This window comes from Schistocerca americana, chromosome 2 (assembly GCF_021461395.2).
Source record: "Schistocerca americana isolate TAMUIC-IGC-003095 chromosome 2, iqSchAmer2.1, whole genome shotgun sequence".
In the NCBI taxonomy this organism is placed as follows: domain Eukaryota; kingdom Metazoa; phylum Arthropoda; class Insecta; order Orthoptera; family Acrididae; genus Schistocerca; species Schistocerca americana.
In genome coordinates, this window is record NC_060120.1 from 733,269,567 (window position 1) to 733,293,866 (window position 24,300).

Sequence of the window (24,300 nt, forward strand, 5' to 3'; positions counted from 1 at the left end):
CACCCAGCCATCACGAGGCAGAGAAAATCCCTGACCCCGCCGGGAATCGAACCCGGGAACCCGGGCGTGGGAAGCGAGAACGCTACCGCACGACCACGAGATGCGGGCGCGGCTGGAAGCAACATTGCACTTGGTCTATATATCACCACAATTTCGCAGTGAAATTAGAATTCTACTAATACCTTCAGTTGCTAACGGGAGTTGATATGTATCAATGGGGACAGGTGCAAGTGTGTGCCCCGACCGGGACTCGAACCCGGGATCTCCTGCTTACATGGCAGACTCTCTATCCACCTGAGCCACCGAGGGCACAGGGGATAGCGCGACTGCAGGGACTATCTCGCGCACGCCTCCCGCGAGACCCACGTTCTCTCTTGTACGTCCACACACTACATTCGTAGTGTCGCACCCCAGCACACTCATTACTCGTGGACATGTCCGAAAGAACAGACACCATATCCATATAAGTATATATTTCACAGTGATTCTGTGTGCTATTTAGACCTTTTGCCCACAGGAATCTTACTGTCCCTCGTATTCCAACTTTGGAATACTTACTCAGCTGCAGAGCCGTTTCAAGCATACGTGGCGACTCTCCTGTTATCCGTAACGCAGTACAACTGTGTCTGCAGGAAACCTCTTCCGGCAATGCCCCACTCTTGTTGCGCAATGGTCTTAGCGTGGGATGACATGCGTCACTTACTTTCTTAAGTCCTTACGTTTCTGCCTGTCAGGCCAATCGCCACTAACCGGTAAAGAGAACTCGATGCCATTGAGACAGGATCGACTCTCTGTGATTTCTTCTCCACCTTCGTACATCACCGATCTGCGACGAGATGGGGAGGCGACAATATATTGTTGCTCGTAATGACCGCCTAAACACCAGATTAATTGTTCTAATAGAGTTGCGCAGCGATTGGATTTACACACTCTTCCTACATCTAGATCTACATCTACGACTTTAGTCTGGAACTCTCAATTAATTGTCTGGCAGAGTGTTCATCGAACAATCTTCGAGCTATTTCCGAGCGGTCCGGAACCGCGCTGCTGCTACGGTCGCAGGTTGGAACTCTGAGTCGGGCATGGATATGTGTGCTGCCCTTAGATTAGTTAGGTTTAAGTAGTTCTAAGTCTAGGGGACTGATGACCTCAGATGTTAAGTCCCATGGTGCTCAGTGCCATTTGAGCAATTTCTCTACCGCTCCACTCTCGAACAGCGCGCGGGTAAAACGAACAATTAAACATTTCGGTGAGAGATGATCTTTCTCTTGTTTTATTATGATTATCATTTCTCTCTCGTAGGTGGGAGCCAACATAATATTTTCGGGTTCGGAGGAGAAAGTTCATGATGCAAATTTCATGAGAAAATACTGTCGCAGCGAAATAGGCCTGTTTCGATGACTGCCACCCCAATTCGCATATCAAATCTGTAGCACTCAAAAATGGTTTAAATGGCTCTGAGCACTACGGGACTCAACTGCTGAGGTCATTAGTCCCCTAGAACTTAGAACTAGTTAAACCTAACTAACCTAAGGACATCACAAACATCCATGCCCGAGGCAGGATTCGAACCTGCGACCGTAGCGGTCTTGCGGTTCCAGACTGCAGCGCCTTTAACCGCACGGCCACTTCGGCCGGCCTGTAGCACTGCCTCCCCTATTTCCCTATCATTCAGAACGAACTGCCACTCTTTGAACTTTTTCGATGTCTTCCGTCAATGCTATGTATTGCGAATGCTATACCACGTAGCAGTAGTCCAGAAGAGGATGGACAATCGTATTGTAGGTACTGTCTTTAGTAGACTTTTGGCATTTTCTAAACGTCCTGCCAATAAATCGCAGTCTTTAGTTAGTTTTCTCAGTAACGTTATCATTGCGATTTTTCCAAGTTAACTTGATAGTCAAATTCGCAAGGCTTTAGATTCGTCTGGTTTATCGTGTAACCGAAATTTGAAGGATTCCTTTTAGTATGCATGTGGATTGCCTCACACTTTTCATTATTTAGAGTCAATTGCCACTTTTCCCACCATACTCTATATCTTGTCTAAATCAATTGGTTTCGATCACCTGGTGATTTTACATGACGTAAATGACAGTTTCATCTGCAAACAATGTACGAGGGCAACTCAGATTGCCTCCTAAATCGTTTACATAGGTTAGAAACAGAGGGCCTACAACGTCTCCCTGAGAAACGCCAGACATTACTTCTGTTTTACTCGATGACTTTCCGTCAATAACTACGAACTGTGACCTTTCTGAAAGGAAATCACGAACCCAGTAGCACACAGTTTTCCCTAGCTGACCCCAAATAATGTGGCGAGCAGCTCTACTGTATTCTTATCTAGATACCTGCGAGCCATAATGTGTTGAATGCCGGAGACCACTATGAAACAGATTTCAATGTTTTATCTCTAACGACAGCGGCTGAGCATTGGATTGACATCGCTCTGCTATACGCCTCTGGTCGTAACGCGACACTGCGAGTACGGTGTAGGCTCGGAATAACTCTTCTGGGCCTATTGACAGGCTGAACACTCTGCAGATGCCGCATCGTCCCTTTCACAACTGGAGACACGGCGTACTCTCCTGAACTGCTCTGGGAATGCAGATTTACTTCTAGTTCCAGCACACAGTTCCGAGTACCAGTATTGACAAAATGGTTTCAGATTTTAAGAAATCCAAACTGTGAAATTGTGAGAGTGTTGCAGAGCCTTTCGGATGGGCTGCTTTGGGACTGCAGCAGAGGCGCCTGCTGGGAGAGGAGCGAGAGGGTGCGAGGAGGCGGCTGCCCATGCGGCTGTGTCTGCCGGGTCGATAGCCGGCCTGCCTCCGCCGCCCCGCGCCCAGCGCCCGCCCGGTTCCGGCTTACCGGCCCCACTCGCCAGATACTTCCTCCCTGCCCGTTCCCACCGTAAACAGTACACTTCTACGTCTCTGCCGGACGCCTCCCCCTACTTGCTGCGATCCGCAGCAGTATTCTGTTTAGCTAATTATCCGTCTGATGACGTGGCAGTCGCTTATTGTCATTTCTCAACCGGCTCAAATGCCTGGATCCACATTCTGATAAATAAGTTATACACAGAGCTGCAACAAATTTGTAGATTCATGTGTACCAGTCTCGAGAGAAGCAAAAATACAGGAAAGAGCAAAATTTGTAACTTTTTCATTATTCGTCTACTTATTTGCAATTTTCGGATTTCATATGCCTCTGTCTTACAGTTTGGAGTGATACAGGTAATAATGAATAAACCCGAGCGAGCGATCGAGGTAGTGCAGTGGTTAGCACGCTACACTCGAATACGGGAGGACGACGGTTCAAAAATGGCTCTGAGCACTATAGGACTTAATTTCTGAGGTCATCAGTCCCCTAGAATTTAGAACTACTCAAACCTAACTAACCTAAGGACATCACACACATCCATGCCCGAGGCAGGATTCGAACCTGCGACCGTAGTGGTCGAGCTGTTCCACACTGTAGTGCCAAGAACCGCTCGGTCACCCGGGCCGGCGACGACGGTTCAAACTCCCCGTCCACCCATCCGTATTTACGTTTTCCCTGATTTCCCTAAATCGCTTAAGGCAAATAGCGGCAGGGTTCTTCTGAAAGGCAAAGACGATTCCCTTCCCCATCCTTCCGTAATCTGTGCTTGTACCCCGTCTGTAGTGACCTCATGGTCGACGGGACGTTAAACATAACCTTCTCTCCTTTTTGAATACCAGCGCACCTGACGAAACGGTAGCCGCACGAGGATTAATGTCTTTAAACATATTTCGTGAACTATCTTGGCCCGCTTTCTGAACGACGTTCAATCTTCACTTATAAAAATACTCAATAGAAACTGAAGAATAACGTAAATGCATCTATGTCCCGTGTGAAACCAGTTCATGTATGAACAATCTATGTAAGCCTACCAAACACTTCAGAATATGATAATATTTTCAGCGTGCATTTAACTTTAGTAATAAAGCTTATCTTATTAAAATAGTTTTGAAACTTTTCTAGATTGTTTGGCTTCTAACAAACATGCTTTTGCTGTTTCGAGGCATCCAGCTTCGGGATGGTACGTCTGCAGCTGTACATTATTGAGGAAGACTTCATAGATTTTTGTTTTGTGAATTTACAATTTATCGCTGCAGTGGTTACCGGTTACGCGCTGAGAATGGAGGAGTCAGCCCGAAGCCGGTAATCACTGTAGCGATAAAGTCTATATTCACGCAAATGACACGGATAAAATAAAAATTTCTGTAATCTGCTAACCTTTTTCTCACAATGTCTAGCTTGAAAAGATCTTGAGTTTAATGTAATTTTCCAAAGAGATATGCAAAAGCGAAGAATCATTTGATTTCCTATTCTTCTGCAAAGTTACCCCACAAAAGACATTTTATTCACAGTACTGTACACGGGAAACAACAATACGTGGAATTCGTGGGTAGTTGTATCTTGTGGATGGTGTAATTTATGGTCTGTAAAATAAAATGCTCTTGGTAATTGAAACCTGCAACACTTTTTGCTTCTTCAAATTTAAAGGTACCTACAGTGGTTGAGCGTTTTATTTATCCTTCTATTTTATTTTACTTGGACCAGTTCATATTTACATGTAAGGTTAAGCGTCATGATCAGATTGTAACATCTCTGCGAAAGCAAGTTCGTTAGAGATGAACCAGTAGGGTTAACTTGGAGAAGGAATTATTCCAGCATTAACGTCAAGTGATTTACGAAAACTCGAAAACCTAAACGAGTGTGGCCAATCACGTACTTGGACTTCACTGCTCCTGAATCCTGTACCGTCACTTCGCTAGCTGCGGGTGCTCGAATCGTTTCCTGCCAAGCGCTCAGCTAACGAAGTACATGAAACTTTAGTGTTGAGATTAATCAGTTCTTTTCACGTTCCTTACTCACTTCATGCAAGCTTCCAAAACTACACTAAGTTTCTTGCAAACAGATAAGATAAACAGACCATCAGCAGTAATATTTAATAAATATTCAGGTGACAAAACTTACTGCGGTTACGGGATCTAGCGCTTGATTTTGTATCACCATGCACCATGAACAAGGAGTTTAGTTATATCTAATTTATGTAATAATCTTTTTCGCTTGAATTCCTTGTTATAATGGCAAAGTTCAAGTATGTTCATTATAACTAGAACACTCACTTAGGTCTGGCAGCAATGGGGTAATGGATCGATCACATACAATGTATACACAGATATGCGACTGGCTCGAAGATAACTGACTAGCAGATCACAGTACACGATGGATGTTCCAGGTAAACGAAAGTAATATGGGATATGCTCCAAGGAAGCATCTGATGCATAAATGAGGAGAACAGGTATTCGAGTAAACGTTCAAGAGACTAAGACAGGAGAACTTAAGGCACTTAGCTAGTCATATACAAAGTCATTTTCCCTCCCTCAACATGCGAATGTACTAGACAAAAATGCATAAGGACCGCTGAAATTCTCAATACGGTACAAGTAAGCGATTTACAAGCTAGGGCCAGCAACACTTCCAGAGTCCTCGCAAAGGATTCTGCTGCCTACACGGAAATATTGTCATAATATGGTAGTAAAATGGTTCAGAAAGATTTTCACAAAATTTTGACTTGCTCTAAATGTACCAGCTCTCTTTAAATGTGAATACACATCTGATCAACATCATCCCGACACCCATAAGTAACGCAGGATTGACCACTATAAGCCACGAGAGGCGAAGCTGCTAGTACAAAAGAGGGCGGGGGATACTGTGTTGTCATTGGAGAAGCGGTAACAGCAGTGTGAGTCTGTCAGAAGCGGTCAGTGACTTCGAACGTGGGCTACCCATTGGATGTGACCTGAGTAACAGAGCCGTTAGATACATTACAACCCTTCTAAAGCTGCCATGTCGGCTGTTGGTGACGCGATTGTGAAGTGAAAACCCCAAGGTACAACCACGGCAAAAGCAAGACCAGGCCGACCTCATGTAGCGTATTGAGGGACTGGGAACGCCGATCATTGCAGAGGGCGACTGTGAAGAGTCGTATGACGTCAGCGGAAGGAATGAATCGTGAGTTCCAAAGCGCTACCAACAATCCAGCTACCATAATGACTGTGTGTAGAAAGTTAAGACAATGGTGTAGCAGCTCTGTAGTCATTGGTATGTGATGTTTAATGTGGCGTAAATAGCGATGTCAGTGAGCAGTGAACGACTGGGAACGAGTGATTTCGAACGATGAATCACGTTATACCCTGTGGCAATCCAATGGAAGGGTTTGGGTTCGGCGAATGCCTGGAGAACGTTACCTGCCGTTACGTATGGATCCAGCTGTGACATACAGAGGAGATGGCGTTACGGTTTTTTCGTGGTCAGGGTTTGGTCCCCTTATTGTCCTTAGAAAGCGCTAAATGTGGAAAGATATGAACACATTTTACAACATTGTGTGCTGCGTACATTAGTAGACAAGTTAGGAGACGTTGATGGTTTGTATCAGCGTGACAGTGCACCCTGTCATAAAACAGCATCTGTGAGGCAACGCTTTATGAAGTAACATTCGCGAAATGACTTGCCTGTCCGCAGTCCCGACGTGGACGCAATGGAACGCCTCTGGAGCGAGCTACAACGTCGAATTTGCTGCAGTCCCCACCGTCCAACATCACTACCTTGTTTGGTTTTGCGCCCCTGAGGAACAACTGGCTGCCACTCCTCCACAGACATTCCGACACCTGACTGAAACTATTTTGCGGCAGAGTTCAAGCCGACACAAAGTATAAGGATGGACATATCACATATTAACCTCCAGTAATATATGTCCGGTTACTTTTCATCTGACAGAGTAAATGCAAGGTAGTTCACACATCGAGGAGAAAGCGTCCGATAGTATCCGATTACAAAATAAGCAGTGAACATCTGGAGCATCTCACATTTCTAAGACCTGGTATGAAGTCACACGAACACGTAGTATTAGTATTAGGGAGGGCAAACGGATAATTTAAATTTGTTAGAAGGAATCTAGAAAAATGTACTGCAGTTGTAAAGTAAATCACATATAAGATGCCGGTGTGATCAATTTGAGACTACTGTTCCAGAATTTGAACTATGTGTTAAACAGCTATAACAATACGCACCTTGCTAGGATGGTAACAGGTCGGTATAGCCCAAATGATAGTTTAATAGATTACTCAGATACTGTAGGCAAAGCTTTTCGAAGAAACCTTGTTGGATGAATTCAGAGAAACGAACTCGACGAAGACTGTGTGACAATTATGCTGCCATCATCGTATGTCTCGCGTTGTGTTCTCGAGACTAAGATAAAAGAGATTAGGGCATGTGCTGAGGCGTATGCATGGTTATTTTTCCCTCGCTGGTTAGTTAGTTAGTTTCACGTTCCATCGATCATTTTACACGATAAATCGTGATGATATGAAACGAATCATTATACATTCACATCGCAAATTAATTTGTAAATATGGCTACATGCAGAATATCTACAAGGTTTTTTTAATATACAGATATGATTTAGTAATTCTTACACACCATCTTTTACACAGACAATAATAGAAATTATCTCAGTAATAGGAGTTGTAAAGGAGAAACTTTTTCAGGTGTTTTCAAATTTTACTATTGTATTGCGAAATGTTAACTTTCACAGCTGGAATTGTCACAATTAATAAAATATTCCGGGCTATTATGCAGTGATCTAAGGGATTTCACTTCAAAACCCGACGTTTCGTCCCATCTGCGGAGGACAGGGTGTGAATCGGACGTTCAACAAAGCTACGATCCCCCTTGAAAATGTCCTCCGCAGATGGGTACGAAACGTCGGGTTTTGAAGTGAAATCCCTTAAACCACGGTATAATAGCCCGGAATATTTTATCAACTGTGACTTTGTTGTCTGTCAGACATTTTATATCACTGGGGAAGCGTTGTGCGCCTCATATTGTGCTGTAGGCAACCCTAATGTGGAGTAATAAATGTAATTCTTGCTTCCCATATGTTACATCATTTTTCCTTGTGCACTGTAGTGTATTATTTACAACAAACCTCAAGAGGAAATAAATATATCGTGAAGCAGTAACCAGAACGCCCAGCTCCTTAAATAGATGATTATGGTTCGGCACCACATATTGTCCTTATAGTACGTTTCTGAGCAGCAAAGACTTTATTTCCTAAAATTCAATTACCCCAAACATTACTCCAAATGACAGTACTGAATGGAAATGTGCAAAATATGCCATCTTACTGCTTTGTCTGTCTCCAATATTTGCAATAATTCTAAGTGCAAATGTGGCTGAATTAATTTGTTTTAGGAATTCCAAAATGTGGTTTTTCCAGTTTAAATTCACGTCAGTACGCATCAGTATGGACACCTAAGAAGTTTTAAGTTTCCACCCTCCTTATTATTTCCTCGCCATGTTCTGTTCCTGTATGTATGCTTACTAGGGTGATGTGCAGGAAGAACTAATTCTGCTTATTGTATATTAGACGGAAGGTCATTTACATATATGAGAAACAACAGCGAACCTAGGATTGGGCATAGGGAGCCCCATACATATTTCTTCTCAGTCAGAATTACGTACCTGGCCTATATTGGACGGATTACTAAGTAGGGCCTACAACTTGCTGCATTCTTTTTGTTAGATATGATATTATCCATTGGTTAGCTATACGCTAAATCCCATGTTACTTCAGTTTATCTAAACGCCTCAGATAGGTCACAGAAAATACGAACTCATACTATTTTATTATTTAACGCTTGTAAAATTTTTCACTATGAAAAGGGAAAAGAGCATAAAATCGCTAAGCTCGTGTGAAGATCTCTCCGCCGAGGACCGTACACTGAATTGTAGGAGGAGGGTGTGTAGCGAGATGCAGGCTTTGTTGAAGAAACTATCGTCTAGACGAGCAGACTATTTTTTTTCTTTTTTTTAGGGAGAATAACTACCTGTAATCCCCTCTGCTGTATTCATTGTTTTAATTTAAATGCTATCGATTTTAGCACTGTTATCGATGTGCTAAACCACCCCATGAACATCCTGTTGGTGTACACCAGCGACCTCTAGTGTGGTAACTATAAGACTGTGAAGATCATCTAAAAAATGCAAATTCGTGCCTGAATATGAAGCGAAAGTTACTTAGAAATCAGTTATAAATAAATGGAAACAATAAACACCTCCTCCGTAACAAAATGTTCCTAACCTTCCGTCTCAAATTTACAGCTCCATGGAAGTAACAAGACCAGACAGTAATATGAACGCAGCTTATAAAATTACTGCATAGAGTTTTCGTCACTATGTATGACTAAGATAAAAATCATGCTATTTAGTTCGGTAATCAATTTTAATCGCTTTTTCATAAATTCACTTGTGAAAGAGGTCAGTTATTCAGAGTCCTGCGGAGTGAGTAGTGATAAGTGTGCGGGTACTCAGAAGTAAAACTTCGATTAAAAAGTCATCTAAGCACTATGGAACTTAACATCTGAGGTCATCAGTCTCCCAGACTTAGAACTACTTAAATCTAACTAACCTAAGGACATCACAAACAACCATGCCCGAGGCAGGATTCGAACCTGCGACCCTAGCAGCGGTGCGGTTCCCGCCTAGAACCGCTCAGCCACAGCAGCCAGCACGACAACAAGTCATTTCGATAACTCAAGAAAGCCTCTTTCGAGTTTGGAATGTAAGTGAAGGCATCTGGGAGACAGAAACTTTGATCTGATCATAGGCCGTGTCTCTAAACCTTAGTCAGTAATAGCGTTGTGAACGGAAAACGTGCGGTTTGAATCACTGCCAGGGGTAAAATTTTGATCTCTCCGTAAGTTTCCGTGGACCTTACACTGAGATTTAGAATGAATGGTTCTAAAGCATAGTGCCTTTTGCTCGACATTGCGCTGCAGTTCGACCTGACAAACGTTGTTTCGATTATGAGACAATGGCAAATCGGTACTGACATGATGAACTACTCAGCAGAGAGCAAGAATATAATTCTTCACTCACTTAATCGATTTGTCAAATAAGTGCCTGTACTGGACCAAGTGTTCCAGCCTTTAATAAGTGAAGGAATGTAGCAAGCTCTTCCAAAAATGAACACAGTGTTTTCTTATTGTAACGAGTCTTTCGGCTGTTTAGTGATTACATGATTTCCAAAATTAAATTTTGTATTAAACATCAAAGTGTGTGATTATCGTAACGTCTACCCGTTTCTACCTCACTTGTTTGACGCTTACACGTTTCTACACAAGGTTTTACCAAGTCTTCGTTATGAGATATCATATTACACGCTGAATTTAAATAATCAAAATCTGATAAGAAGAAATCGTGATAGTAACAGCTGAATCCTGCACGGTTGTCCTACACACTACTGAAAATTGGTTTAGTTCACTCGTTGCTGGCGCGTCTGCGACAAAAATCTGTTCTTTATTTCCTCCTTCCAAGTACACGCAGAAGAATACGTTCTTGATAACATTTGCTGCAGTTGGTCTGTCGTCAAAAGTATCTGTAAATTGTTCCCAGAAGCTCGGCCATGTTTGTAAATCTCCAGAAAAATGGATACAATTTGAAAGTGGGTAGCTTGATGCTGAATAAGCGGTTAAAAGAAGTGTAAAATGTTGTCGCAGGTATATCAGTGCTATTTCAACCTCTTTAATATTCTCTTCCATAAAATCACTCAGCCCTCTTGCGGTTGTCTGCATGAACTCCACACCTCGCTGAGCTGGCCTCATTCATCGTCATGGAGTAAATCCTGGACTGAATTATTTCACATGTTTAAACCCTCCGATATATTCCGCTGTTGGTACTGAAAATATTTTGCTTCCTCAATTCTTGTGGAGGCGACAAACGTATCAATGTGGCTTACAAATCTTGTCACATTTGAGGGTAATGAGGTGCGTTTAAGTTTTATTTTGGGAAGAATCTCTGCAATTGGTTCAAATGGCTCTGAGCACTATGGGACTCAACTGCTGAGGTCATTAGTCCCCTAGAACTTAGAACTAGTTAAACCTAACTAACCTAAGGACATCACAAACATCCATGCCCGAGGCAGGATTCGAACCTGCGACCGTAGCGGTCTTGCGGTTCCAGACTGCAGCGCCTTTAACCGCACGGCCACTTCGGCCGGCTCTCTGCAATTCTACCAATTGCTGCGCTCTGATTATTTGCTATCGACTAAGTTCACAAACGCTCTATTATTCCCCAGAATCATCGCTGCAATTCTATATGTGTACGTGTACAGGTAAATGTTGGAAAATAATCAATTAAACTACACGAAAAGTGGCATAGCGACTGCTGCTACTTACATGTTTTCCAAGCGTAGACGGACGTATTCATAATATCTTAGCCTGAAGTCCGTCGAAAATTTCAGTCGACTGAAAACCTTTTCCCTTTTCTCTTTTCTTCCCGCGTTTCGCCATCAAATTTGAACGTTACAGGTTATTATACTCCTTTGTAGCACTCTTAAAACAAAAGACTAACACTTTTATCTCAGAATTCAATCTACTGAATCCTGCAAAGAATTTACATATACATACCGTCGTCTCCCTGACACTGCAAATACATTTTCTGACTACCGCCTACAAATCGGCCTGCTGATCGCTGCTCACGTTGCCTCCTCTCTCCTCATGACCCCGACATCCACAGTCAAGTGAAGCAAAAGCGACACTGCCGTTCATACATTTCGAGCCAATGAAAGAACACGATTAAGTTTCGTTTGCTGCCTGCTCTCACATGCATGAATGGCTAGAACAGCTCAGACTGTGCTAAAGCAATGTCGTGATTTTTCCCATTAGACTCGTGGTCGTCATTAATATAAACACAAGAAACTACGATCAATATCTAAGCGAATAAGTAAATAAATGTTGTATTGTTGCCAACGTGCCTTTCGATTTCACGCTACTGCGGCGGCATGCACGTTATTTTTGTAGTTTATTTAATCACGCTGTTTCACATTGGCTTAATGAGGTTGAACGGTTCCCGTTCGATACCATTGCCCGACGGAAAATCGAGAGGTGGTTACGGGGAATCCAACTATCAAACCCGCATCCGTACTCAGTAACGATAACAACTATACCATGTAGGTGGGCAACTTTCGAGCGAAAGCTATTGAAATTAACGAGACTGTAATAGTATAACAAACGAAAACTTAACGGCTCGTACCAAACTGGTTAACCTGTCTGACCAATTATTTTATTTAACGAAAGTCACAAGGAAATAATTTATGGCAATGACGAACCACGTAAAGGGACTTATCATTCATAAAAATCACATTTACATTTACATTTACTGGAAATCAGAGCCAGATTTTTTAAGTAATTTGAGTAGAGAAGGAAAGTAGTAAAGAATATGACACAGGCCGTCAGCCGAGACCAATGACGGTATCAACAACACAACTATTCGTCAGCATTATAGAACCATTATGGCAAATATGATGTCGTAGAAACAGGTATATTTTAACCAGAGGACAACCGCGAAAAATTTGGGGGTTTGGTAAGGGATGTTCTTCACGTTGACGCCCTTAAACATTTTAAAAAGTTGGAAATATCGGACCACGATGAGAAGATAGTGGTCGTCATCGACCACGCAACATAACTACGGAATGCACAGTATACAATGAATCCACAATTCACGAAAAATTATTTTATGAACAATACTGAAAAATAGTGGCGTGTTCTGCATCAAATCTAGACAAACGCTTAGATGTGAAGTACTGATACATAATTATTTTAATATTTCTTATTTGCTTCTTATTAAGCTTGTTCTTAGTAATGGCACTGGATTAAGTGGAAGCTATTTCCGACTTTTTTAGCACAGTAAAAATTCGTAAACCCTTCGAAGAGTAAATCAATGTATTAAGTAACTGTAGAGAACGACAGCAATGAGTGTTCTGTGGAACTTTCATACTCGGCAAACATTTCATTGGGTTATACCAAGAGCCTAGGGACACATTTAAAATAATAATTCTTCTAGATAGTCGGATTCATTTTTTTAAATAGCTGTTTAGGATTGGAAAACAATTTTTATATTAATTTGTTACCGTATTAGGCTGACATTTCACACTCACAGTGTCATCAGAGTTGCCACTGAAGTACCCACTGAAAAGGTCAGTAACTATATCAAGAGCTTTCCTCACCTATACGGCGTGGGAAGTGGGAAGAGTATTTGCAAACTTGTGTGATTACGTGTTCCCCTTCCCCCGAAGGGTAACACAATCGTGAGCATACTGCACCTATTCTGATTCGAGAAGTGAATGATACTCGATGGGACTCTAAGGTTCGCTGCTACTTTATTGAAAACATGATTCTTCATCTTACGAAAGAATAAACGTAAAATGCTGAGATAAATGGTTTTGCAAATAAATGTACGTAAATCGCGAGCAAGCTTTCTAGATTTCCGAAACACGCACACCACTATTCCACATTCTCACCCGATAACGATGATCTTTCGTATGGTCTATCTATTCAAGTAGCCTATGTAGTAGTAGTCCTATTCACGTGATTCGCTCACAAAATAAGTATCTTACAGAACGCAGTACGTTATAGCACCTTTTTGAAGCAACGAGCCCGCATCTCGTGGTCGTGCGGGAGCGTTCTCGCTTCCCACGCCCGGGTTCCCGGGTTCGATTCCCGGCGGGGTCAGGGATTTTCTCTGCCTCGTGATGGCTGGGTGTTGTGTGTGCTGTCCTTAGGTTAGTTAGGTTTAAGTAGTTCTAAGTTCTAGGGGACTGATGACCATAGATGTTAAGTCCCATAGTGCTCAGAGCCATTTTTGAAGCAACGAAAGTACTGCAAGGAACCGTAACTGAGGTACTCATTTTCGACCCTCTACAGAGCATGTTGCGTTAGCGACGATTATCCTGTCGGCAAACACCATCTGGAATGTTGTTCATGAATGACAGCACAACAGGTCGAATCACCAGACTGACGTACAATGTTGCTGTCAGAATGTGTGGGATAACCACGATAATGCTCCTCTTGTCATGTGAGATCGCACCGCAGACCATAACTCCAGGAGTACGTCTGGAGTGTCTAAGCGTGCCTAGCACGCAGATAAGTTGGACGCAGGTCCCACCTGGCCTCCTTAGCCATCACTGTCACCGAGGCAGAACCAGCTTTAATCAGAAAACACAACAGACTTCCACTCCACCCTTCTTCTAACCAACACACAGCCATGACTGGCAGCGAGGCAGAACCAGCTTTTAATCAGAAAACACGACTTCCACTCTGCCCTCCAATGACGGCACTGAAGTCACAAATGACGGTGATTTGAAGTCAGTGGGACATACGCTCAGAGCGAGTGGCTCACATCTGCCCTTGAAGAAACCGATTTGTAACAGTTCGTTGTCTCACTGTGGTACCAACTTCTGATCGACATGTTGCTGCAGACGCAGTACGATGTGACAGACCCATACGGCGAACACGATGGATTGCCTCTCGGTAGTGTCACATGGCCCTCTGGAGCCCGGTCCTCTTGCGACCGTACAGTCTCGTGACAACTGCTCCCACTAATCATGTACAGTGCCTATATTCCTGCCAAGTCTTTATGAAATATTGCAGCACGAACATCCAGCTTCTCGTAGCTCTGTTGCACGACCTCGTCCAACTCAGTGAAGTGTTGATAGTGTCGTCTTTGTCTCCTTAAAGACATTGATGGCTAACATCAACTCATCGCGTCCAGTCTCAAAGGTAATTAACCCTCAGACCGTTACAGTGTGTATTTAAAGCAAACGTGATTAGCATCCTCACAGTGACGCTACACCGTCTTTCAGATGTAAGAAAAGTCTGCCAATTTTCGTTTATGTCTTGATGTTGCAATATTTTACCATCACTGTATATACACCATAAAGAATTTGTAAAGTAGAACACCACCACACTCATGCTGTTGGCTATCGTCAGTTTCGTCGCTAGATGATGTAACTAGTTGCAGAATGGCGGCGAATATATTTTTATTGGAACAGTGAGTAAATGCGACAAGCCGTACTATAAGTACAAATGTCCAGGGACTATTTCCAATGGGGTGATTTGTTAATGTGAAAAATATCGAGTTGCACCATGGTTCCAAGTTCACATTGAACTGTAGGTCCCCTTATAACTGGCTGGGTAAGTCAGCCCAGAGGTCAGAGAAAGGCAACGACATACCACCTGCAACAGGACCACGTCTACTGAAACACTGTGGTATTCAAAGCAACCTTCTGCTCAATAACGAGCTCTATCTCTTACAATGCTTAATGGATTTCCTTAAATGTAAATAGACTAATTAAAGGAAAGAAATGACAGGCTAGTATGAGATATTGCTAAAAAGTCACATATTTTAAATGTATAGTGGTAGCCCTAAGAAGGATTATGAGATGCAAAAAAACTGTGTAATCAGTAGCAGGGAAGCAAAATTGCAGGCTCAAATCTGTTAACAAAAGCTGAGAAATATAAGTGAAATTCGTCACAGAAATCACGCACAGGAACAGCTGTTATCTATTCTAGGGGACTAGTCCAGCGTTAGTGTTTTGTAGCTGGCTTGTCGCAAGACGTGGGTAAATCAGTGACGCGCTATTAAAACGTAGCCCACGCGAAAGTTTAACGGAGACTCTCAGAGAACCTGGATGGGAATAGCCGGGTGAGAGGCGACTCTTGCGACATCCTGCTCTGTGTAAATTTAAATATCTGTAGCGGGCACATGTGACTTTTACTGGTGACAGCGGCCTCCTGCTAATGACTATGCTTAAACGCGGAATATATTAGACGTACATGTACACGTATCTCTTATCTAAAATGAATTTTGTTTGTTCCCAAGGCACTGTAAGTTCGACATTTAATGAAGAGAGTTGAATATATCTGTTTGTTAGCACTCGCTTGCTAATTAGCTCATTCAAACTCAATTGCCGAACAGCCGGAGATGGAAATAGCGCTGTGATTGATAGTTAATCAAATAATGCGTACACATACGCGAAGCACACCTCACAGACGACAGAATTTTACTGCGTGCTAAATTTAAACGCTCCAAGCGCGCATAACTGTTACATGAGATTGTCTAGTGTCGTACTAATTACCATGCACGCATATGTACTTTCGGTTGTCTTTCGCTGCGAATTATTCTTCAACGTAGCAGCAAAAAACGCTTTCTTTTATTAATAGTTAATGGGATTTTTTAGAGATGCTGTAAAATTAATAAGAGGTTGCTAGAATCGATAGTTTCTGTTAGACGGAACGATGGCTGCACTCTTGTACTGAAATAGTTCTTTATTCATATCACACTGTTAACGCTGTGACAGACTAGACGTATTTGACGTGGTACGTTGGTTGCAAAAGCAGTTTTGATCTTAGATAGGCCTCTAAGTACAATCCAGCAGGTATCTATATCGGCAGAACTGTATAGGCTGAATCACAATAGAGCCTAGACCTATATCTATATTTTCTGCAAGCTATCTTACGGTGTGTGCCGGAGGATACTTGTACCGCTGTCGTCTTCCCCCTTCCCTATTCCGCTCACCAACTGTACGACTGTCGATGAAGCTCCGTATGAACTCTAATTTCTCTAATTTTACGTCGTTGGTCATTTCGAGAACCGTATGTCGTAGGGAGCACTTATAATTTTCCCGTCTTTTCTTGGATTGTAAGCTCTAGAAATTACAACCGTAAACCTCTTCGTGATGCACAACGCCTCTCTTGTAGCGTCTGCCGCTGGAGTTTGACAAGCACCTCCGTAACACTCCCGCGCCGTGTACTCCATCCTGTGACGAAACGTGCCGCTCTTCTCTGGGTCTTCCCAGTTTCTTCTTTTAAGCAAACTTGGCAAGGGTCTCAGAATGATGAACAATACGAATCGATCTATAGATAATTAAAAACTACTGGAAAGCAGCTCACTTAATGTGCAAAATTGTTCATACATACAGCTTTCTGTTTAGCATTTGCAGTACAGAGAAACATTCAGAACTCCGTCCGTAAATTAATACCTAGTCAGATTTCATTTTATCTGTAAGTCGACGGTGTCGGATGCCTTTCAGGAAAATAGGAATCAAAGCGTACCTCTCTCCATGAGAAAGTTATTTTGTTCCGAGATAATGAGCAATACTGCACCCGAATGATATGCCTACTAACTTAAATATCTGCTCGTATGGGGAGCAGTTTTTATTACAATTCAAGGGAAGTTATTATATTTGAGCTCTGAATGTGTCAAAGAATCCTTCCCATATCGACATCAAACATATTGTCCACAATAAATTATGAGTAGTGCTCTTTGATGTTTCGTACAGAAAGGAACCATCCGTACTCCTTCCCATTCACTTGCGGTATCTGTACTCCTTCCCATTCATTTGCGACTGTAGGCTCCCAAGAAATCTACGATTAGTTTCATTTTTTAAAGAGGTTAATTCTAAAGGTCACACAGTGTTAGCAAACGAAACACGTAGCGGGAAGTACCTGCACTGACGTATTGGATTTGCAGCTCTCGATATGCGCAGCTCTGCGCGTTTCATGTGCCGGCGAAATTCTCGTGCGTCAGTGCTTATCCCCGCCCACCCGGCCAATTGACAGATAATGCGTTGACGCAAATGAGCTAAGCAAAATTTATGAAGCCGGGACAGCTTCATATTAGATTGCGTACTGTTCACAGAAACTTTGGCAGTTTATATTCCACCCCGCATGTGGAATATTCATGCCAAATGTTCGTTCTACTTTATTATGATATTTAGTGTCCGAGAACTTACTTTAGTTCCTCCTGCATTAATTTAAAAACCAAGATTATAACGTACGAGAAAATTAAGACGTATTTATATATCAAGAAGGGCTTGAAAAATTTTGTACAATTTCTGACACAAATTAACAAGTATCTTCATCCTTTTGTATCTCCCAATCTATACCTAGGCAAAAAAGGTAAACCTAAACACACTTCATAGTTCTTGGATTTGACATTTTAAGCACGAGGTGGTAAGATTATTGGCAATCACGAGGCTCCAGTATAAAATGCAAAGGCGTTTACCACAAATTTGCGCTTGTTCCTTTCATAAAATCAACGTTATTGGCAGAAATCGCGTAGTTCAGCTCACACAAGTGTGACAGTATTTGTGGAAATTTGCGTTTATTGCTTATAGTGCACAGCAGAAACTGTCCCTCACATATTCCTGTTTTATGCTAGTCGTTTTCTTTGTATGTACTGCCTACATCTAAAACCTTCCAGAATTTATTTTTCATTTTCTAGGCTTGTTTCATCCCTACAGTTTTTCTCCTTTGACTGCTCCTTCCAGTGCCAAGTTAGATACTCCTGGTTACCGACGCAGATGTAACGCCAGTACACTTCTATTCTTTCCAGCAGATTTTTATTTTTTGCTTTACCAGTTCAGTTAACTTTTAACAATCTTCTGTGGCTCCACATTTCATAAGCCGTTTCTTTTCCTCCAGTGTTTCAGGTTCTTCTATGCAACACTGGGTTCCACGTGTATATTTTCAGAAACTTTACCCTCGGTTCCATTTCAGAATTTGATACCGGTAAAAATCATTTTGTTGAAGAAGACTTTCTTTATGCGTGTCTATCTTGATTTCGCCACCTTCTGTACTCTTCCTTCCTATGGAAGAGAATCCGTTGAGTTCTATTATTACTTAAGCAAATCGTTGACTTCCTATCACTTTTCTAAGCTTTAGTCTTAGCATAGTTAATTCTTAATCTACAATTTACCGTAAATATTTTGTCTGTCCCATTCAAAATTACTTCTAAATTAACTTAACTTTCTTCTCGAGCAACTAAGTCCCCCGTGAACCTTAGCAATCACATATAATCACCTTGTAGTTCTATTCTTTTGCTGAAATTACTTTTTGTTGCCTCTTCAACTTAAAATTTCCACAACCGGGACAGTAAAATGAATCCTTGCCTTACAAATTCTTAACATAAACTTGTGTTAGTCGTTTTTCTATGTTCATTAATGCTCATCTGTTGTCGGTGGATATTTTAGCTTAGTTGTGTATATGCAAATATAGATCTTTAAGCGAAGATATTAGGAAGTATAATAGTCAGCAAAAAGCTGCAACTGCAGTCTTAAAACGTAGACCATGCGAAAACACTTTTTATAGTTGGTGAATCACATAATGTGGTGTCAGGTTAGTGAAACAAAAAGAGGCGGCGCTGCACGTACACTTGTAATCCAGCAGTCGCGTATTTATAGGAGGTACGCTCCGTCCAGGACGCCGAACAGGTTTACACTAAATCAGGAAAAAAATAGATGCCAGACTGAGCCGAGAAAACGGACCCTTCGCCCCCTGTTTACCAATAGTGTCTGCCTACCATTCGCCCCTGTTTACCAATAGTGTCTGCCTACCACCTACGAAATTGTAAGCGTATCTCGTATCTTCAGTTTGCTGGACATACCTGCAGTGCACTGGACGAGTTACACAACCACAGATTACTGACATAATTTCGATTTACGAAACCGTTACACAGACGCAAAACGAAGTCGTACTTCGGGGAGTTAAACAGAACCAAGGAAGGAGAACGTTCACAGGACAGATAACAGTTCTGATGGGCTCGAAAGCTTTTCAGTCAGAGGAGAGGACCATATCTCTTCAAGGCCTACAACCGCATCGAAAACACACAGTCAAGAAAAACGCTTTATGGTGTACTTATCCGCATTAGGTGAGTGTGAGTTACTCTTAGGTTGAGAGAGAGCGTTCCTGCCGCCAAGGTGAATGGAATACGGCGGCGAGTCACGTGCGAGCCTCACGAGAAAGGCAGAACGTCGCGTGTACGTCACAGCACGTGACACTGCAGGACTTACAAGTGCAAGCAGTCATCTCCAGTGGGATGCGAGTAACAATTTCAAACGAGTTTAATAATTCTTGACTGCGTGTATAAATGCGTGCAAGCTCTCGATAGCACACCAGAAAGTTAAGACGTTTAGTGGGCACCTTTACAATTGCATATTGGCCTCCGTTGGGCTCTGCACGGAGCGAAGCGTGTCGGACAAGACGATTAGTGTGACGTCACAATGTCGTTGCGCGGTGGGGGGAGGGGGAGGCGATCACGTGATGGTGACGTCAACGCGCCACCTTGTACCTGGTCGTCATAGTAACAGTCGGGCACAGGATGGAGAAGAAGGGCGATGCCGCATTTAATCATGGTCTTATGGTGGGTGTCCAATGCACTGAACACTCCATCCACAAGGACATCAAACCACTAGGACTTTTCCTGGGACAAACGAGTAAAAAATCTTTCAGGAGATGTTAGGCAACAAAAAAATGGAATGTTCAAATTCAAAGGAAACATTCAAATATAGAAACTTGTAGGAAAAATTAGATTAAAAATTAATATCGCACATTCACCTACATCATATATGCACAAGCCACCGTACGGCATGTAGAGGAGGGTATTTATCGAATCACTTTCATATTCCTCCATTTCCCTTTCATTTGCGAAAGATACGTGGGAAGAATGATTGACGATCAACCTCCTAATTTATCTGGTTTTCGAGAGACGTATGCGAGAGACGTATGCGAGACGTATGCGAGAGGAAAAAAAAGAAGAAAAATTGCAGATTGGCCCATCGACAATGCGATCATTAGACACGTAGTTCGTAATAGGTAAGGAAATCAGACATGCCCTTTCGAAGGGACCATCCCAACACTTGCCTAAAGCGATCACGGAAAACCTGAAGCTGGATGGCTGGACGGGGATTTGAAACATCATCCTCTTGAATGTGAGTCCAATGTGCTAACCACTGAGCCATCTCGCACTATGAAGGGGAGAGAGGAAGTAATATGTTACCCAACTCTTCGCGGAATTTCAGTAACAAACCTGTCGGTGATGCACAAAGGCTTTCTTGTGGCGTCTATCACTCGAGCTTGTCGCGTATTATTACAGGGTGTAAAAGAAAGCTGTTTACGATGTGTCACAGCTGATGTAGAGGACGTCAACAAGAACAATTTGATGTAGGATACCTGTGGTCTCTAAAGTCGGGAAGCTACCTCAGATTGGTCTACGACGCTCACCTAAGTTACAGACGATGCCGCAGCGCTATTGTCTAAATACCCGCTTTTCCTCTTGTGCCACCGGCTTAGTCGGTCAGATTTTTTAATTTGTCTTTTATTTCACTAACATTAAGAATTTAAATTTTCGTGTGAAAGATATAAGACTTTTGTAAACGTTATGCAGAAACTAATTGCGTTTAAAATTCGGTCTAAACTTAACCCTTACAAGAACAGTAGCCACATAACAATAATCAATAAACCAATGATTCTTTAGAGAGTCGAATTTCCATGTGTAAAACAGTTCCAAAGGACGGATTATTTTACAAACTAGTTAATGCGATAAATATTTGACGTTAAGCATATAAGCGAGAAAAAGTTTGAAAGAGTCTTGAAATTATGTTAAAAAGTTTGTTGGACGTAGCTAAGCGCTCTCACTCACAAATACTGGATGAACGTAGTCTGTATGTTTGTATGCAGTGAATTAGGCTACCACAAGACATATACAGGGTGTCCTACCTAACTTTGCCACCTTATACGTTTCCAGAATGAAAGAAAATGTGAAAAATGCAATTTTCCAGGGATGTATCTATGTCAGAGGCTCACACAATGGGCAGAAATGCACAAATCACTAGAAGTAAACAAACATCATTTTCAACACAAAGGTACGTTTTCTTAAACGGTACATGTCTGTTCTTTCTACTAAAATGAAAACTAGAGGTACAATTAGTGATGACAGATTTGGTTTCACTGCTCTAAACCTTATACTTTCTGGGATACTTAGACTTAAAATAATGGAAACGGTGCCACAGTTTCTGCCGTAATGCTGTAACGCCGTAATGCGGGTTGCGTATACTGTCCTGAAGCCTGCTGTAGGCAACCCTTGCTCTTGGAATTACGGCAGAAACTGCAGCGCCGTTGCCCTCCTTTAAAGTCTGCGTATTCCAGAAGGTATGAGGTTTAGAACAGTGAAAACAATTTTTCCGTCTCTAATTGTACCTCTACTTTTCATTTCCGTAGAAGAAACATACACGCACCGTTTGAAAAGCAAAACTTTGTGTTGAAAGTTGAGTTTGTTTACATTTATGGATTGTGCATTTCTGCCCGTTCTGTGAGCACCTGACATAGGTTGGCCAGTTGCATTTTTCACGTTTTATTTCGTTTGGCTGAACGATGGTGCGGCCAGCAGCTCTGCCAGTCTCGGTAAATCTCAGCTTTCTCGGTCCGTCTCGAAACTACTCACCACAGCGCGACATTTGATTTAGCAGTGTAGTATGACACTATTTCGTCCGGCATTTGGTGCGGCATTTTGTAGTTCGTGCGACTTCCCTCAGTTCGCCAAAATCGTATCAGTTGACAGAAGAGTATACCAAACATGGCGCACGCTGATCCAGCCGGTGGACGAGAGGGTTTTTGTGGTGGTTTTGGTTTCAGAGGTGGTCGTGGACGCCCAAGGCGCTGTGGTCGTGGTAAAGGTCACGTCATAGGCCATGGAGGCAAAGAAACCGAGAAGAAATAGGTTCCTATTACGAAACTGGGTCCATTGGAGATGAATGAGAAAATACTCACACTTGAGCAAATATCTTGTTTTCTCACTGTCAGTTAAGGAGTTTGAAATAACTGATTTATTCCTTGGCACCTTTTTGAAAGATGAAGCTCTTAAAATCATTCCAGCACAGAAACAAACCCGTGCTGGCCAGAGGACAAGATTCAAAGCATTTGTTGTTATTGGTGGCTCAAATGGGCACATTGGGCTTGGCGTGAAGTGTTCCAAGGAAGTTTGGCTCGCTCTGAGCACTATGGGACTCAACTGCTGAGGTCATTAGTCCCCTAGAACTTAGAACTAGTTAAACCTAACTAACCTAAGGACATCACAAACATCCATGCCCGAGGCAGGATTCGAACCTGCGACCGTAGCGGTCTTGCGGTTCCAGACTGCAGCGCCTTTAACCGCACGGCCACTTCGGCCGGCAAGGAAGTTTCTACAACTATTCGTGGAGCAATTGTTCTTGAAAAGCTGTCTTCTGTGCCGGTTCGAAGAGGTTACGGTGGTAACAAGATCGGAAAACCACACACAGTGCCTTGCACGGTAACTGGAAAATGAGGCTCTCTTCATGTGCGCCTCATTACAGCACCTCGTGGTACACGTATTGTGTCAACACCAGAACCGAAGAAGCTCTTGCAGATGATAGGTATTGAAGAGTGCTATACATCAGCTCGTGGCTCGACTGGAACCTCACAAAACTTTGTTAAGGCAACACACGCGCTACTGCAAAAACTTACACATTTCTCACTTCAGATTTGTGTAAAGAGCAGCCTCTCACGAAGACACCTTACTAGGAATTTGCAGATTACTTATAGAAGAATAATCAGCACAGTTTATCCTTCACTATTTGTTCGTGACATAAAGGAAGTTCAGAAGTCCTGTGAGTGTTTGCATAAAGAAAAGGCAGTCCAGCGATCTGTCGTCGTAATTGTTTAAAAGTGAATAGCAATCACAGAGAAGAAGGATGAGAACTCTAAGTACCTATTATCTACTCGCATGATTGACGACTACGTAAATCTGCTATGAAACAAAATTACAACGTGATGCAGAAAGAATTTAAAGTTTTAGTTGACGAGCTAAAACTTATAACTATTGACAGACGAGATGTACGGGATTCATTGTCATGTACATCAAGAAGTACATTATGTTAAATATGAAGGCATGAAACACGTAATGGAATTCTTGGTGCGAATAGTAAATTTTCTGAGTGCGCACGCATTATTACATCGTCAGCTGCAACAATTTTTGATGGTACTGGAGGAAGACTACGGAGACGTTGTATGCAGGTTCATCAGAAACAGTCTAAGAAGCTTGTAAGGATGTTTCAGGGTAGGTCGTGCTGAGAAGTAATTGTTAAGGAAAAAGTTCCATACGTAGCGTCGGTTTCCCAGATAATTAGCATTGAAGTTAGTCAATCAGGCGGTTGCATGCGCAAATTCAAGCTTCGCGGCTAGTACAATTAGTTTCAGTTGTTCTCATAGCGTATTTGATAGCGCACAATACTGTTCAGCCTTTGGCTCGGTGTCGATTTTTACTGCCGCCTCATGCCCAACTTTTGTATCGATGTATTGTTCGGTTTAAGGAAACCAAACGAAAAACACGTTTGGAGAATCTGTCTCTAGCGCACCGCTTGAATTTGCGCGCGCAACGGCCTGATTGACTAACTTCAATGTTGTGAATCTTGAGTTTCTCCCAGCGTATTTGATAATCAAAACATCCACGGGTATGCTGCCGGTCTATAGTGTCCAACGGGCACAATATTTCGGCGATCATACATGTCGACATCATCAGGTGAACTGACGGAGTGAGCTCCTGTGAACGTGCCGACACGGAGATCCGTACGCTATG

The 24,300-nt window shown here is 42.4% G+C and overlaps 1 protein-coding gene, 1 non-coding gene and 1 pseudogene across 2 annotated transcripts in view; 2 read left to right on the plus strand and 1 right to left on the minus strand.

Moving 5' to 3' along the window:
* LOC124594764 (regulating synaptic membrane exocytosis protein 2) overlaps nucleotides 1-24,300 on the plus strand; it is a 1,241,912-nt gene that overhangs the window by 128,226 nt on the left and 1,089,386 nt on the right. The window lies entirely within an intron of this gene.
* On the minus strand, nucleotides 236-310 carry Trnat-ugu. Its single transcript has one exon. It is a non-coding gene; the product is annotated as a tRNA-Thr (tRNA).
* Nucleotides 22,282-23,246, plus strand: LOC124594765 (annotated as a pseudogene).